Source organism: Phasianus colchicus, chromosome 2 (assembly GCF_987193195.1).
Source record: "Phasianus colchicus chromosome 2, bPhaCol1.hap1.1, whole genome shotgun sequence".
Classification (NCBI taxonomy): Eukaryota; Metazoa; Chordata; class Aves; order Galliformes; family Phasianidae; genus Phasianus; species Phasianus colchicus.
In genome coordinates, this window is record NC_143437.1 from 38,947,310 (window position 1) to 38,965,178 (window position 17,869).

General features: G+C 36.9%; 1 protein-coding gene across 8 annotated transcripts in view; it reads left to right on the forward strand.

The window, feature by feature from the left end:
- SIPA1L2 (signal induced proliferation associated 1 like 2) overlaps positions 1 to 17,869 on the forward strand; it is a 162,797-nt gene that overhangs the window by 33,471 nt on the left and 111,457 nt on the right. For 7 of the 8 annotated variants that reach the window (XM_090135423.1, XM_090135420.1, XM_090135425.1 and 4 more), the window contains exon 2: positions 14,375 to 14,447. The exons of the other annotated variant lie outside the window; for it this stretch is intronic. The gene's annotated coding sequence lies outside the window, so the exon portion shown is untranslated. The remainder of the gene's footprint in view (positions 1 to 14,374; positions 14,448 to 17,869) is intronic. 8 annotated transcript variants of the gene reach the window in all.

Genomic DNA, 17,869 nt, shown 5'->3' on the forward strand with positions numbered 1-17,869 from the left:
ACTGTGTTTCTCCTGTTTTGGGGAATAAAAAAAACATGTCAGACAAAAACATTGTTCCCTGCTCGTACTCTGAAATATAATGTATGTTCTTTTCTGTTCTTGTAGTCCATACATCTCTAAAGTACGCTAAGTTGAAAATACTTATGTCTCCAATAAAAAGCATCTTTGTACCTATTTTGTTTTTAAAAGTGAGTTGTTTGGAAACTGTCTAGCTAATAATCATGACAGAGACAATAAATACAAATAACTTTATTGGAAGAGGAATGTAAGGCTGGATGATATTTAAGATACTTAGATCTAAAAACTGTTAAGTGCGTGTATCACAATTGTACAGTTTTCTCAAGCACTTTTTAAGTGCCACTCAGTCTCATTCTTAACATTCTTGCAGTGTAGTTAAAATTTCTTGGGAATAACCTTCTACTAAAAGGAAATAAAATGCAACAGAAGCCACTGTTGGGTTTAGGACAGGCTGAGTAAATGGGTGTGTGTATGTGCTTGTGCACATAGCAGAAATGCAGAAGGACTAGCAGTGTGACTAGCAGTTTCATTGTCTGTTCCATGAACAAACAAACAAACAAAAAGCGAACTCCTCTTAGATCTGAAGTGGATTTCTTTCTCCTTTGTTTTTTCAGTGATCTTGGGTTTACAACTCAACAGAAAGAAAGAAGTTATCCTTGGCCTATAGAATCAGCTTAATACAAGATTTTGTTGGTTTTTTTTTGTTGTTGTTTTTACATATCCTGTTAAACTTTAAAACTGTGTTAGAATATCACAGTCACAAAAGTGGGATTACTTTTTAAGCCAGCTGATATTTAAATTGTGGAGTTCTTTTGGATGCTAGATAGCTATATGTGGAAATGGTGGATCACTTGACAACTATGTTTTGTTACTCTTTATTGCACTTTTTGGAACTGAATTTATGGTAGATAATGTCCTTAGAGGGTATAAATTGTTATACAAGTGCATCACTGAGCTAAAACTGCATGGCTGCACACAAAGTAACTGATTTACGAAGCACTCTGAGACTATTTTATTCCAACCTTCCTCCTAATAGCAACTGAAACTTTGTAATAGAAGGCCTTGTCTTGGATTAGTTTTGACTCAATGGCTGAGATAAAGGCTGTATATTTCTAGAATTTTGGCAGCCTTAAAAGTTTGTTTCAGGTCAGATTAAATTCCTTGTAGTTAATGAATATTTTTAATGAGTCCAAAGATTATATTCACTAGACTGGAGGTCAGTGTACTGAATTAGTAGACTTTTAAGGCAGAAGATGTAGCATGATGTGGTGCCAAATCTACTGAGTGCTGTTCAGTACTTAGCAGAATGCAAGAAGGTGTAAAGCCTTGCAGATTTCTAAACTCTGCCCAAAAATATGGAGCATGAACAACCTTGTGGCAAACTTTTATTTTTAAGCAACTTATAGGCAGCTATTACTTCTGTTTCACAAATACTCATAGCCATAACTGCTTCACAGTTAAGGCCATTTGTTTAAGTTCAGAAGCAGATGGCCTCTTTAAAAATACAAACTCAGAGAATATTTTAACTGAAGATGGAATGAAAATAACTATATATGGCACATGGCAATGTGAAACTGTCATTCTTGCTAATTATTCAGTAATTCAAATGTTGTATTTTTTTTTATGTCCCTCAGACATTAGAGTCTGTAAAAATCCTTCATAAATAAGGCCTTCACATATTTTTGGTACAGCACACCAACCTTGGTCTTAGTAATTTTTTGTTTCATTGGTGGCAAGCTATCATCTATTCCTTTCCTTTGTTTCTCCTCTCGTACCGTAGTGCCTATGGGATGCTACTAGTCTGATTGCCAAGTTGGCTTATTTAGGTGTGTCTGGAATACATATTGTGTATTTCTCATTTGGAACCAGACAAACTATGCTGTGTTTGTAGTATGTTCTTGAAGTTTTGTTTGCAAGAACAATGGGTTTAAAAATGCAAACTGGAAATCTTATTTCATTAACAACCTGTTAAAAGAAAATAAAGTAGAGAATACGCATCTTGTAAACCTAAATGGAAAATGAATCCAAACAATATAATTCTGACTAGAAACCAAGTTTTAATTTTAAGATAAATGTTAAGTTGCTGACTAATCTGTTAAGCAGTTAATAAAGAAAAAAGGAATGGGGAGCAGCAGTGTAGGACACAGTTTTCATAAAAGGGAAATGTGAATCTCTACCTGTAGATAAGTTTTATCATGTAAGTCCAATTTCTGTAAAACACAAAGTTAAAGTTAAATTTTCTTGCTCTGTTTTCTTTCCACAGTTGTACCGTGTCTGATTTTCATAAGATACTTAGGTTGCTCTGAAAGTAATGCCTCCTACTTATTTCCATGGAAACCTCAACAGATGCGAAGAGTACAATAGCACTATTTAGTAGAGCAAATCTCCACTAGAAAAAGGACTATTCTTCAATGTAGTCACCACCATTAGCCGATTCACATGGATGAGTTGATCAGTACACTCTGTGTTGTGATGTGGCAGCTGTGCACAGCTATCTGGAATATGACTTGTCTTTCACATCGCTGTTGTCTCTGAAACACACCACCAACCACCTCAGTGTACCAGTGTCCAATGTTTGATCACCATAAGCGTTCAGCAAGTGTAGATGAAAGTTAGGGTGCACAAATTTTCTGTGTGGAGGAATTCAACACCACACCTTCACTTCATATGCAACTGTGTCAGATGCCATTTGGTCAAGCTGCCTCCCTGTCACGTGGCAACAAAATGGAATGGAATTATTGGAGGGAAGATTCAGCCTCTACTGCTGTACCAACAACATCCACCTACGATTTTGTAGTCCAATATAATAAAACAGGAGGCATTACTTTCAGAGCATCCCTTGTAGATAATGAAAGATTTCACAATGCTGCACATTTGTTTTGTTGCGTTTATTAAAAGTGCTTGTGAGTGAACAATCTTTGCATCCATATCAGGGATGAGTGAAATACAGTGGTGAGAAAATTAGTTAAATCAAAATATCTTGCACTAAAACGCATGGAAAGTGGTGTATAGGTCCTTTTTTTGTCTGGCAACTAGAATACGTGCTGGACTGCAATGTAAGTATGTAAATATAGGGCCTTAGTTATGATGGGAATTTAAAACACTTAGTAAAAATGTTTTTTTATCTAAGTAATTGCAGAAGAATTTGTTTCCACTTGTGTGTGTGTGTATATAACGTATTGTGATTCCAATCTCATTGTTATGTCAAGTTTACACTTCTATGGGCTTCAGCTTTTTTTTAATGTAAGATAACTACTGTAGCTTAAAACATCCTGTATTGCAACTTCCATAAAAAGTATTAGTTCACCTGTTGGGAGAAAATTACAGTGATTTTTGTCTTTGTTGTAACTGATACTAGACTCACCATGTAGCTAAAATCTGTTCCCAAAATGGTGATCTGTGGATATGAGTTAATATTATTTAGGTGCTGAAAGTTTTGGACTGATTCCAAATTAGTCAATCTGAATGTGAAAGAGTATTTTTGTTAGTGTGTTATAGTGTACTTCTTAGCCTCTGCAGTCTGTAGAAGGATCATTATTAATTCCTTGTGTTTTATGGTGCATTTTCCTTATATATTCCATTATATTTTGCACTCAGTGTGTGCATTTAATCTGGCTTATTCCATTCTACTACTATACCATATAATTGAATGCTGAGTATTAAAAGCAATGGCTGTAAATTATGAGACTTATATTTTTGGAATGAATTTGATGACCAGTTATGCTATTTTTGTCTCTATGGTTTAAAGGGAAGTGGGAGACGTTTAAATGCAATTGGAGGCATTGTCTGTCTTTTCAGTGTTGGATCATAGAATTAAGGTTGAAAGAGGACTGTACAGAATTTTGAGTAGGTTTTTCAATCAAATGTATAAGTGTCTATGAAACGTGCTATGATATTACAATTCTGTTGATTGAAGAAATCAATCACTAAATTTAGTGAACTGTTAGGTTTTTTTAAATAACTGGTTATTTCAGTGAAGAATTATAATGTGGATATCTGGAAGGTATATTAAATATTTTGATGTTAAATATCCGATTTTGTTCCCCCATAGTTCAGGCAAGATGTTGAGGAAGTGGGGAGCACCAGTAGCTTGGGTAGTAGCTTTACTGCTTGGAGCGTGTGACCTGTTACAAGATGTTGACAGAGCAAGGCTTGATTCTCCTGACAAAGCAGCAACTAGTAGGTGACCTGAGAGCATCACATAGGTACTAGAAGAGCAGATACAAAAACAATAATGTGCAGTTTTTCTCCATAGTTCCAGATGGGCCAATGACCACAGATGGTGATTTGGTAGGGCTCCCATTAGATGTGAGGAAGAACACTACTGGAAGGGTAGTGCAGCCCAGGAATTGGCTGCCTGGAGAAGTTGTTGAATTTTACAACTTTGGAGGTATTCAAGACTCATGAAACAAAGCTATGCCTGACCTTTTCTAGTGCTGATGACAGGCCTGATCTGAGCAGGAGTGTGACTTTCTGAAGTCTCCTATAACCATCACTATCATGATTCTACGATCCATGCTCAAAAATATACAGTTAAACTCACTCCATCACTTGTGGATTGGTTGAGGTTTCAACTCCATGCCTTGTACTTATGTGGTTGTGTTGCCACTAGAGCAGTGGTACCAACTTTTAAAAATTTACCTACATCTGATTAAGTTTCTGCTCATCCTCTATTCGCTATCTTTGATTACCACATTCTAAAGTGACTGTGGCTTGTTTTTATTTGAAAAAGCAAGTAACGCTGTTAAGAAGGCATACTGTACACACAGTGAGGCATTATTGCCAAAGCTCTAATCCTGTTTATGAGAGAGAATAACAAATACGAAGAAAAAATCCTCTCCACTGATATTTGAAACCTGCCCTACTTCTCACTCTTGAAGAAAAAACAGAACTGCTAAAGATTTTTTTTTTCTTTGTATCACACGGAGACGGGAGACGAACAACAAAGCACCGTCTCTACCCAAACAAAAGTTACTGACAAAATATTGAGCTGCTATATGGGAATAGCAAAAAGTTTTTCAGAATTTGAAATTTTAAAATTATCTGTGTGAAGGACAAACTTAGCTAAATTGTTGACCTTTTTCTTCTACTTATTTTATAATGGATGTGGTCAGTGTTTTCTGTCTTGTGTAGTAACTTCAGTTCGGGCTGATAACTCATCTTTGTCATTAAAACTTTAAACATTTACACTTTCTCATTTTTTGTGTTGAGAGATTTGCAGTGTTTTTGATACCCTCTAATGTGAAACTCATGTTGCTCAACACAGGATGTTAAAAGCCCCTTTTCTTTTATTGTATGGCATGATAATCAACTTTGCTGTGGTTATACCAAGCCATTCATAATTAAGCTGTTCACCTACTTTCTGTGGTGAAGTATGGAAGAGCACAAAGTATATTTAAAAAAAAAAGTATGCGAAGTGAATGCTGAGTCATTTCTGGCAGAGATCAAAGAACCAGTGCAGACATTCAAAACAAGGTATCACTGAACAGATCAGAAATTGGCTATATTATCTACTCCGTATTGCATCTTCTGTCATTTGTAGTCCAAGTGTGGTAACTTATGGTGCCAAAGTTGATATGATTTCATGCTATCTTTGTGGTCTTCATTACTATGTGGTTTTGCTTCATGGTCAATATGAGGTGTTGCAAAGTGGGGGAAGAAATGTATGGAGTTGAGCATTGTTTCAAAGAAAAAGGGGGGGGGGGGAGGAAGCTAGGAATGAAAATGATATTCGTGTTAAGTACGAGAATGGCAGCATGAGAGGTGGCATGTTGAAAACATAGATTGTAAAGATTTAGCTCTTTTTAATGAAAAGAAATTGACAACATAATGTAGGTAAGAAGGCATCTAGTGTCATGATGGGTTATTTCTAATAAAGATCATTATAGTATAGTGCTCAGATACAATTTCTCAGTTGAAAAGGAGTTTCAGAAGGTAGAACTTTCTCTAGCTTACGCTTTCTGTTTTTCTGATGAACATCATTATGAGTTTTAAAGAACTCTTCTAGGTTAGAGTTTTTTTCTCCTTCAAGAGAAGGATTGAGTTGCTAATTTTCCTATATATTCTCAACAGCATGTCCTAAAGGTAAACCTATTTGTGTTCCCAAGCGCACTGTCCACCTTATATCACTTCTCTAATGAACGCTCTTTACTATCCATCTCAGAGAAAGGATTATGCAAAATTATAGGTAGCTCAGCAGGTTCCATAAACAATTCTTCTCACCAGTCAATCTGAGACTTAAGTAGACAAAAGCAGAATGGATATTGCTTTTCAAATAAGTACTACTGAGTAATTAATTGCATCTAATTAGCAAATCTTTCCTTAAGTATTCAGACTGCAGTGATATAATTTATTTCCCCAGGTAACTGATCACATTGCTTTCAGTTTCAAGCTGAACTGTCATGTTGTTTTTAACAAGCTCTGAGTAACTGTGTGTTTTAATGAAAATGTTTTGATTGAAACAGTGTGATTCACATGTTAACTTTCAAATTGTTTGGCCCACCTAGTCCTTGTAGTTGGCTTCCTGTTGCATTGAATTGTGAGATGATGTTTGGGTCAGTGTTCTGTCTTGTTATTGAGTTCTGTTCCATGTTCAGCATTCAGCTACATGTCCAGGGTTGAGCATTGCATCCACCTAGGTGGTGGATCATATCATTCCTTCACTGCATGCACAGGCACTGTTTCATAGAACTGGGAGCAATATTTTCTATGACAGTGAAATCAGAATATTCTGAGTTGGAAGGGATCCAAAAGGATCATAGAATCTAGCTTCTGACTCCACACAGCACCACCCAAAATTCAAAATTTGAAAACATTCTTCAAATGCTTCTTGAACTCTGACAGCATGGTGCCCAGCACCATCACTATCTTGGTGAAGAAACTTTTTTTCCAATCCCACCTGCCCGCCAACCCTCCACTGAAAGGCACTCTTGTTGAAATCTTCCTAATTGGCCCTAAAATTGGAGCCTTGAGGAAGTCCCCTAGTGATGAGCATCCAGCCTGATGTAAGCCTGTCTACTATCACCCTTTGAGCCCCACTAAACAAGCAATCATTCACCCATCACGTTATCTTTTTGTCTAGCTATGTGCTGGACACTTTGTCCAGAAGGATTCTATATGGTACAGTATTAAAAACTTTGCTTAAATTCAGAAAGATTTCATCAACTGACTTCCCTTGGTCAATTAGGTGGGTAACTTGTCAAAAAAAAAAAAAAAGGACATTAAGTTCATTAAACATAACCTTCAAGTCCTGTATCCAAGTCACTGATGAAAACTCTCCATAAAATGGAGCTCTGTGGGACCCCAGTAGTCACTGGGGTTACTATAACCAAATGGGTCTATAGCTGATGAACTTTGGCCAGCCTGCATCAAATAAAGCATCTTTTGCATAGATAGTTTGTGATAGCATTAACTCCCTAGATTTCTTTTCAAACTGAATGATAAACTGCTATGTTAGTCATCTGCTTGACTGTTTTTTGAATTGTGTTTTTCCATGCTTTGATGTGCAATAACTACTGGTCTTAGAATGTGGCTCTTACTATAACGAGTTTAAGTATTTCTGAAACTCACAAGTTATCAGTTGTCTTGAACCAACATTAGTTATTTTTCTTTTTGCTCATGACTTCTTTGACACTTGATTATGCTTGGTTCAAGGTAGCGCTTGAGAAGAAACTCTGAAAATGGGGAGTATCAGCTTGAATTATAAATAGACTTTGCAACTTGCAACCAGCACTTGTACTATTGAAACTTGTAAAATAAGAGTGTTGTGTTTTTTTTATTTCTTAATGTACAAATCAAGATTCTGGCCATCTTTGACCATGTTTATCTGGACAGCATGAAATCAAGAAAAATTATGTATTCAGAGGAAAAGCCTTGTTCACAAGTCAACATAAAAAAAAAAAAAAAAAGAATAGTGATGTCCCAAATCAGATTTTTTACAAATTTTTAAGCATAGATACTATCTTGTGCAGCTAGTACATTCCCAAGCATTGAAAAAATGTTTTATTTGATAGCAGTATAACAAGAACTGCATGGAAAAAGGAAAGGTAAGGGTGGAGATTCGGGAGAGCTAGAATACAAAACAAACCAAGTGAATGCTTAATCAGGATTATTAGTTGTATCTTTGGGTCCATGCTTTTACTACATTTCGCTTTCTAAACCTTTGTGACTCTTGTCTTTGTGTGTCTCGTTACCTAGAGCTAAGAAAAGAAAGCACCTTGTGGATCTTGCTTATGGCTTGTTCACTTTTTATTTTGTTCCACAGTGAAGCATGCTGCTACTTCCTTACTCTTTTGTTTTCTGTTTCTTGGTCTGTATTTCAAAAAGTAGCAGCGTGTTTTCTTTCTGAAGAATTAGAATTACAATAGATTTCATGACTGAAACACCTGCACAGTAAGAAATGAAGCAGAACTTTTGAGCTCTTGCTGTTCCACGGTGAGGTTTCTGTTGCCTTTCCTTCCTGTAAACAAAGGCAGTCACTTAAAGAGTGGGGAATAGGGTGTTTACAGGATATTTTCTGTATGAAAGGAAGGAAAAGTGCCTTTACAGAGATCAACCTATTGTGTTGGGAATATTGGAATTTATATGGAGATAAATTGAGTTTAGCTTTTTGAGGGGAAACAAGCAGGAAAACACATGTAATCAATTCAGTCTTGACCCTGAGAAGTGCTAGATAACCCCTTTAGTTACTGAAATCAAAGCAGGAGTTAAGAACATGAGACACTTTAGTCAAAAATCCTACATGATCATTTTAAGAACTTGATCAGATATAGGCTACGCTTCAGAATGAAAGGTAAGAGTTTATGGAATTTGGATTTTATTTAAAATCAGCCACTGTTGAATTATCATTATCCTTCCTAAGGAAATAATTAGATTGAGAATATCTAGAGTCCACACACACATTCCAAAATTTTACTTGTGATCTATACTAAAAATAATTCTCATGTGAATCATGTTGTTTTATTCTTGCTTATGTTGTGAAATTAATTTCTGTGGCTAGTTATTTGGTTTTCATGCATCTTCTCTAGCATCAGCAGGAATCTTTTATAGCTGGTAAGAACTGTGAATTTTAGGCATTTTAATTATCTCCAAACATTTCAGAATAATCTGGTTTTATTTTGTATGGAACTGTTGAGTTGTGGCCTGAACCACTGATTGAACACCTGGAGAAAGGACCCGGTCAGCTCTGGGAACACAGGTGAAGAATTCAGCTGTGTGACTGGAAGGGCTGCACCCCTCCTAGACCCCATGTAAGGGTTGATTGCCACTGGGGAAGGATCTCTTTCTGGAGATCCCTCCTTTTTGGAGTTTTTCACTGCGAGCCTAGATCCTTGGTACAGGTGAGCATTTCTTCTTTCGCTGTCTCTTTTCCACCATGATAATCTTTCCAACTATAACACCTGTAAAGTACCATCTTAACTGTACTACTCTTCCAACTGTACATTTGTTGACTGTACATAAGGAGACCTTGTGTCCAGGTTGTATGGGGCGTTGGGCAACCTGGACTTGTATTAATGGTGGAGGTTGGAGGCCCTGCATGCAGCAGGGGGGAGGTTGAAGCTCGATGATCCTTTTTGTCCCTTCCAACTCATGTCATTCTATGATTCTGGGATTCTGATTGTCTATATAAGAGCTGCTCTGAAAGTAACGCCTCCTATTTTGTAATGCCAGAGACAGATATTGGTGTTATGGCAACAGGAATTGAACCTTCCCACTGATATTCCATTCTGTTTCATTGTTATCTGACAGATAACAGCAGAAGGGCATTCTGACCAAATGGCATCTGACATAGAAATGCATATGAAGCAAAGGTGTGGCACTGAATTCCTCTGTGAGGAAAAGTTGCACCTGTTGACATTTATTGATGCTTGCTGAAGACTTCTGGAGAACAAACAGTGGATGTGAACACAGTGCGATGGTTGTTTGGTGCATTTCAGCAGTGGTGACAGACATGGGAAAGACAAGCCATGTTTCGGTTGGTCATGCACAGCTATCACACCAGAAAATGAAGAGCATCTTGATCAGTACATCTGTGTGAACTGGCTAATGGTGGTGACTATGTTGAAAAAGTGTTCTGTTTTTTTAGCAGAGAATTTGCTCTATCAAATAGCATTATTGTACTGTATGTATATGTTGTAGTTAATAAGTAGGTCACACTTCTTTCAGAGTGACCTGTGTATATAACCTGGTTAGATAGACAACAGATTTGCTTAGGAAACAGGCTAAGTAGTTAAAAATGAACAGTTAGTGAAAATTATATGCATATTTCCTCTATTTTATCTATAATTCTTCTAATGTAGTCAAGTGTGTCCAAGATACTTCAGACTTGCTATACAGATCACAGTGAATGCGCAGTAAGCTGTTCTGAGTGTCTTTCTATGGATGGCATGGTCTCTCATCCATGTAGTGACCATCTGTACAGCGTTCAGAGCACTTGGAAGCCAACTTTAGAACTAGGCTTTTCTGACCTGGATGCTGTCCATCTAGGCCATCCTTTCTGGACAATCAGTTTTTTCTCAATAGACAAAACGTTTTTCTTTTTTCAGAGGAAGAAAACTTGCCAGAAAAGAATCAGATGTCTGGTACTAATGCTCTGCGTTTCCTGTGATAGGAAAAATAAGAGAAAATGCTAAAAGATTGGGCATAAATAACACCAAAGGTTCAGGGGGAGATTGTTTTCACATCAGGTTTGAGAAGGAAGGAAGAATTCATGGTCTTTTAATGTCCAGCATTATATGCTTTGTATTCCAGCCTTTTTTTTTCTGCTTGTTTTCTGTATTGTACCAACTAGTTGTGGTTATTGGAATTTGAGATCAAGATGAGTATATTTCTACCTTTTAAAATGGTGTGTGGTGTATGGCAGGCAACAGTTTGAATGTCTGACCTTTTGCCAACTGGAAATTATGATTGGCCTTCTTAAACTTATATTTTAGGTATCTTAAATGAGCATTTCTTTGCCTTGTTATTGGTTAAGTTGGCTTCCTCAGTGATATTCCCTGTAGAAGCAAAGCCCTGGTTTTTGATTCCAGGGGACACTTAAAAAAACAGAAAGAGAGGACTGAAAGACCTACAGAACAGATACACGTGTTACTTCATGGAGGGGAAAAAAAGCAATCTGGGTTGTAATCTAGGAATAGTGAATAGATGTCCAGATGTATGATAATTGTCTTACTCAGAGGATTCTTATGAAGTCTAATATTACAAATAAGTTTTATGGTACATTGAAGAAAATAAGCATGGCTTCCCCTTGTTTCTGATATGCAGTTTGTTACTTTAAATTAATTTAAAGGAACTTGTGTTTTGAATAATTTTTCAATTGTAGATCTTCAAGCATGTAGGACAAGATACTATGAAGAAAAATCTTAGAATGCTGGTAAAACCATTAATTCTTTTTACATATGCCAACTTATTTTTCTTTTCAGTTCTTAATTTCTTTTCCCAGTGTTTTCAAACTCTGGATTAAAAAAATACCAATGTGTGGACAAAGGCTAGTGTTTCCAATTTGTCTATCTCTTGAAAGAACCATGTAATTCTCTGAAGTTACGTTATGGATCAATGGATTCTACATTCTACACTCATAAATAGGCAATCAGAATAATTTGTGACAGGCTGTTTTTAATTTTTTTATCTAACATAGAACCCTTAGAGTTGGAAAGGACCATAACATTTAGACTTGTAGTTGACTTAGAATCTTGGAACTTTTTGTGCTTTTTCATTTTCATATTCTGTGGAATACTTTCTAGAATTATTTTTATCCTTATGGTGGTTGTTTAGTAGAGGAAATAGCATTGCTTCCTGCTGTGTTTTCCTTTCTTTCAAAATTAATGTAGCATTGTATATTTTCAAGCTTGATTTTACTATCTGAGATCATGGTAAACTCCCTTTGAAACTATGTTAACACAGATACGTAGCTAGTTAAACATAATGGTAGATAGTGATTTTATGTACTGTATCTCTGTTTGTTGATCTGAGAGACCTATCTGAAATACAATCAGAGAATGGCATCAGTTGAAAAGGACCACAATGATCATCTAGTTTCAGCCCCCCCTGCTGTGTGCAGGGCTGCCAACCACTAGACCAGGCTTCCCAGAGCCACATCCAGCCTGGCCATGATCACCTTCAGGGATGGGGCATCCACAGCATCCTTGGGTAACCTGTTCCGGTGCATCACCACCCTCTGTGGGGAAAAACTTCCTCCTAGTATCTAACCTAAACATCCCCTGTCTCAGTTTAAAACCATTCCCCTGTGTCCTATCACCACGTAAACAGCCATACCCCCTCCTGTTTATATGCTCTCTTTGAGTACTGGAAGGCCACAGTGAGGTCTCCTTGGAGCCTTCTCCAAGCTAATCAAGCTCAGTTCCCTCAACCTTTCTTCACAGGAGAGGTGCTCTAGCCTTCTAATCATCTTAGTGGCCCTCATCTGGACCCATTTCAAGAGCTGTGTCTTTCTTCTGCTGGGGGCTCCAGGCCTGGATGCAGTACTCCATATGGGGCCTCACAAGAGCAGAGTAGAGGGGGACAATCATGTCCCTCTCCCTGCTGGTCACTTCTCCTTTAATGCAGCCCAGAACACAGTTGGCCTTCTGGGCTGCAAGCACACTGCTGGCTCATGTCCAGCTTCTCATCCACCAGGATCCCAGTTCTTCTCTGCAGGGCTGCTCTCAGGGAGATCTTCCCCCGTTTTGTGTAAATACCAGGGATTGTCCCAGCCCAAGTGCAGCACCTTGCGTTTTGCCTTGTTGGACCTTACTACGTTCTCAGAGACCCTCTTCTTCAGCCTGTCCAAGTCCCTCTGGATGGCTTCCCTTCCTTCCAATGTATTGACTGCATTGCTCAGCTTGGTGTCATCTGCAAACTTGCACCCTCATGTCATGGTTTTGTGCACTCAATTCCATTGGCTGTGTCACTGATGGAGATGTTGATGAGCACTGGTCTCAAGACCAAGCCTTGAGGGACCGGACCCCGCTTGTGATTGGCCTCCACCCATACACAGAACCATTGATCACAACTCTTTGGATGCATCCAGCCAACCAATTCTTAATTCATTGAACAGTCCATCCTTCAAATCCATAACTCCCCAATTTAGAGAGGAGGAGGTATGTGAGGGACCATATCAAAGGTATTGCAGAAGCCCAGGTAGATGACATCCTTCCCCTGTCTAGTGAAGCTGTCACTCTATCATAGAAGGCCACTGGATTGGTCAGGCACAATCTGCCCTTGGTGGAGCTGTGCTGGCTGTCTCGGATCAACTCTTGGTCTTGTATGTGCCTTAACATTGCTTCTGAGAGGATCTGCTCCATGATCTTCTCAGGCACAGAAGTGAGGCTCACTGGCCTGTAGTTCCCTGGATCATCCTTTCTCCCTTTCTTCAAAATGGGAATTTCCTTTTTTCCAGTCATGGAGGATTTCACCAGATAGCCATGATTTTTCAAATATGCTGGAGAGCAGCTCGGCAACCGCATCAGCCATCTTTAGGATGGATACTGTCCAGCCCCATGGACTTGTATAAATTCAATTGCATGAGGAGCTCTCAGACTTGTTCCACTGTTACAGTGGAATGGAATCCATTCCCCACACCTTCACCTAGAGGTTCAGGGTCCTCTATAATAATAGTAGTTTTAAATATATTTTACTTCTTTCTGAATTAGCAATATTTTTGTATGTTTGAGGTAGAGTTATTAGTTGTTAGTTTAGACATCTTTGATAATGATTCAAGGGTTCAATCATAATCAAATGATTTCTTTTTTGCCTGTAGAATGTGAAGTTTGGAGTGTTTGATGCTCTGTTAGCTGGAATTCATTCCACAAGTTGTAGCAGAATGTTTTTTAAACTTTGTGGAAAGAACTGACTACTATCTTCCTTCAAAATATTTTATGAAACATCATGAATTTTTCTCAGACTTGTAATTCAAAATATTACTGAGCTACTTGCTGCAAAAAAATATGGTTCTATTGTGCACCCTTTATCATGACCATTGAAGCAGAGCCATAAGGAAACAAGCTGATAGTTCTGTAGCTAGTTGTTTATTACACCTTCTCCCTACACTCTTCCCCAGCAAAGCTTTTTTTTTTTTTCCAATTTATTGCCTAGAACTTGAACAAATAACACCTTTAAATTCTCTGTTGCACCACATAAACATGATATGTGTTGCACTATGCTGGATTTTTAAGCCATTAGGGTTTATTTATATTGTATTTCCATATGCTGTTAGATTCTCACACTAATGTTCTTTTGATGTTATTGTGTTGGGCTTTTTTTTTTACTTATGCCTTAACATCATAGGTGGACATGTTCGCCTAAGAAACAAATGAACAAATAAAACAACCAAGCTGAACCTGTGTCATTTCACTTGCAGGTATCTCCATATTACTTAAGTTAGAGAAGAAGTGACCCAAGTAGGCAACCTTTGAGAAGCTTTCTAACCAAAGGTAAGTGAGATTTTTAACCCATGACAAATATATTTTTGGTGTATCTGCTTTATAGCCCACCTTTTAAGTAAACTGGCAGCTGTGTTTCTGTCTGTCTTGATGTTTGACGTGTCAAAATATGTATTTCTTATAGATTTGTTAAAATGCTTCTAGATATCCTGAAGGGATTTGCTCATAAAGCTCAGCATACAAGTGAAGTTCAGTCTTTTTTCAAAAATCTGTAACTTGGCAGGTTGCTTCTCATTAATATTGGAGCATATGGTACCATCACTGAGACTACGGTTATCATACAGATGTTATACAGAAGGACTCTTGCATTCCTAAATGCATGGGATAAGCACAGATATACTATACATATATATAATTTTTAAATTTTGGTCATTTGAAAACTCTTAGCCTGGCCTTCCTCTGGAAAAGAGCTGATATGACCAGCAATGTGACACTCTTCTAGTATGTTATGCTAGAGTCTTTTATGCTAGTGTCTTTTTAAGGGCTAATTAAGCTGTTTGTAGAAAGTTCTGAGCCTACAGTTGCCAAAAATTACCTTGATATGTTCTGTGACAGGAATTATGAGGTGCAGTCATTTTCCTAAGCTCCTAATTCTGCAAACTCCTTGATCTAGTCGAATTGGATTGCTTATAGCTTTAGCAAGTGGGTAAGCTTTAGAAACACTTCATGTTTGCTCAGTACAAAGGTATGCTCCCTAACATCATAGTGAAGAAATGAATAACTTGTTCGGAGACTGAACACTTTACCTGACAACGTGTGTGAATGCACACTTCTGAATACAAACTGGTTTTGTTTTTTTTTATGAAATTGGGTACTTTCAACAACTGCTTTTGTATTTTTATGAAATTGGGTACTTTCAACAACAAGTCTTTGAGGAATATTTTAGTACAAACTTTACCAACTTCATCAAATTCATACTACGTACTATTATCCCGTGGATTCTCCAGGCTGCTGTAACATAAAGAGGAATCTGCTGCATCAGTATTTTTTTCAGTGATTGACTCTAGCAATCTGGTCACTGTCAGACATTGGTAAATATGTGCTACAACTGTTTTTGTTTTGAAGAATGGAATATTGTAGTACTGGTAATGGCAAATAGTAGAAGATATATTAGGTATAATTGTGTGGGAGTTGAATGAGTTCAGATGAAGAAAATTAACTTGAAGTAAATGCAGTTGATATATATGAAATACGTGGAAAACAGTAATATAAGTTTCTCATATTACAGATAGAGAGAAGTAATGGAGGGTAAAGTAGTTGTAGGTGGTGTCTCTTGTAGAGAGGAAATAAAATAGTAGAAAGCCACAATGTGTCTTACGATTCATTCAGTTACTGGCCAGTCTAATGTAGAGCATATATCAAATATGTGCATGAGAAATAAAGTTGAAGGTAATAACCATTTACAGAATTAAGTATACTGTGATATAATTAAAGATTTTTATAATTCTACCTCTTGTAGGAGAAAATAAAGTTTTGAAGAGCTTGATTTAAGGGAAGATCTCACAATTTTTGCATGTTTGCATTAGCACTGAAGTTAACCTGCAGTGGGTACTGGAGGGAAAAGTTATGTACTCCTGTTTCTTTCTTCAGTGTAATGGACAGATTTGGTGGGACAGGAGGAAGAGATGAGTCCTTTCTACCTCCCTTCTTTCTAATTGAATAATTTTAGGAGGATAAGATGAATGTGCAGTCAAACTGTATCAAAAGCAGAAACAGAACCTTTGGGTAATGACTCTGCTTCTAAGACAGCCTCTATAATTTCTTTAATATTGGTCACTTTATTGTATCTCTGTAATGCAAAGCACAAAATAAATGTATACACTTAAACTTGGGAAAATAAGTAGATGCTCTGAGATAGTCTATTCTAGCTTTTTTTTTTTCTGATTAATGGTAAAATTGAAATGCTGGGTTTTGTACTATTAAGTTAATTTTATGTAAACAAATCATGTTCTATATCATTATAAGCGAATTATATTAAATGACTCCTGACACTGTGTTCCTTCAAATCTGTTTTATTTCCTGTATATTCAAGTATCATACTTCTGCAGTAAAATAGTGTTCCACTACTGTTCTCTTCCATACTACCTGTGTAAAAGATAATTACTGAAGCCAATCAGAAACTTCTGTTCTTACTTTGAATGATTCTTCCCAAAGTATTCCTGTTTTGGGGTGGGAAAATAAGATAAACAGAAGCAACTTCTTTATTTTTTCTTTTTCTAGATAGGTCCCTTTTGATTTCAACTCTTCTAGGATTCTGTGATACTCTAAATAAGAAATAATTATAAGAAGCTCTAACTGATCACTTAAGACATACAATATAATTTTGGTGAGGTTCGCTGAAATTACTAATCAAGCTGGATTAATGTGCAAGTTAACAATAAGATCTGCTGTTTTGTTTTGTGTTGCCTGTTTGGAGAGGACATAGGGAAAAAGGAAAGAGCAGGTTGGATTTGAGGAAAGATGATCTAGGATCAGTTGCTAAAGAGTGATAACTTCTGGAAGGGAAAGGAAAGAGGAGGCTATTTTTAAAAATTGGGAGCAATTAATATTATGGAGGGCTTTAAGACAACATTAATTTATTTTCTTTGAGCAAAAGGCTGATGTAACACTTGTGCAAACTAAATTGATCTAAGAAGAAACATATTACACCTTAGTAGCCAAATACAAAGAATTGAAAGAAAGTTCTTGGGAAAAGAGGAGAAGAGAAAAAAATAAATAAATAAAAATATATATTCTTTTATTTATATATATAAAAGAATGTAAGCCATCTTGATCTCCTACTTTATACAATTCCTTTTCCTGAAGTAAATTAGAATATATATTTTTCTTTCATACAAAGTGATGGATTATGATAAATTAATTGAAGTCCTTTGTTTCTGGCTCTTGCAAGAAGTCTAAAGAAATATTTGAAGTAACGAAAAATTAATGCAAATATGTTTGAAAATCAATTAAAAAATAGGTCAGAAACATATGCTATGAGTCTATTTTCAGTTGTTACCAGAACTGTGCAGTATGAAGGGGTAGGTTAAAAATAATTACATGTTTTTGAAGGAGAGACTTCTCTGAGAAGATTGGAGAAATGAAGTATGTAACAGAATGAGTAATGTGAGAAATGAGAAAATGAGAACTTGAAAAAGGTTCAGGGAGAGCCAAACACCACCTACTATTATGAAGATGGTGAGGGATGTAAAGAACAACAAAAATAAAAAGACTACTGTAAGTGCGTAAGTAGTGAAAGGAGAGCTAGGCTGATTAATTGAACTGGGAGGCAACAAAGGTCTGGGAATAACAAAGGCCACAGAAGAAACTAAGATTGTCAGTACTTTCTTCACATCTGTTTTCACTGATAAGCATGGCCTTCAGGTATCCCAGACCCCTCTAAGAATGGAGGCTTAAGCCTGGAATAAGACACT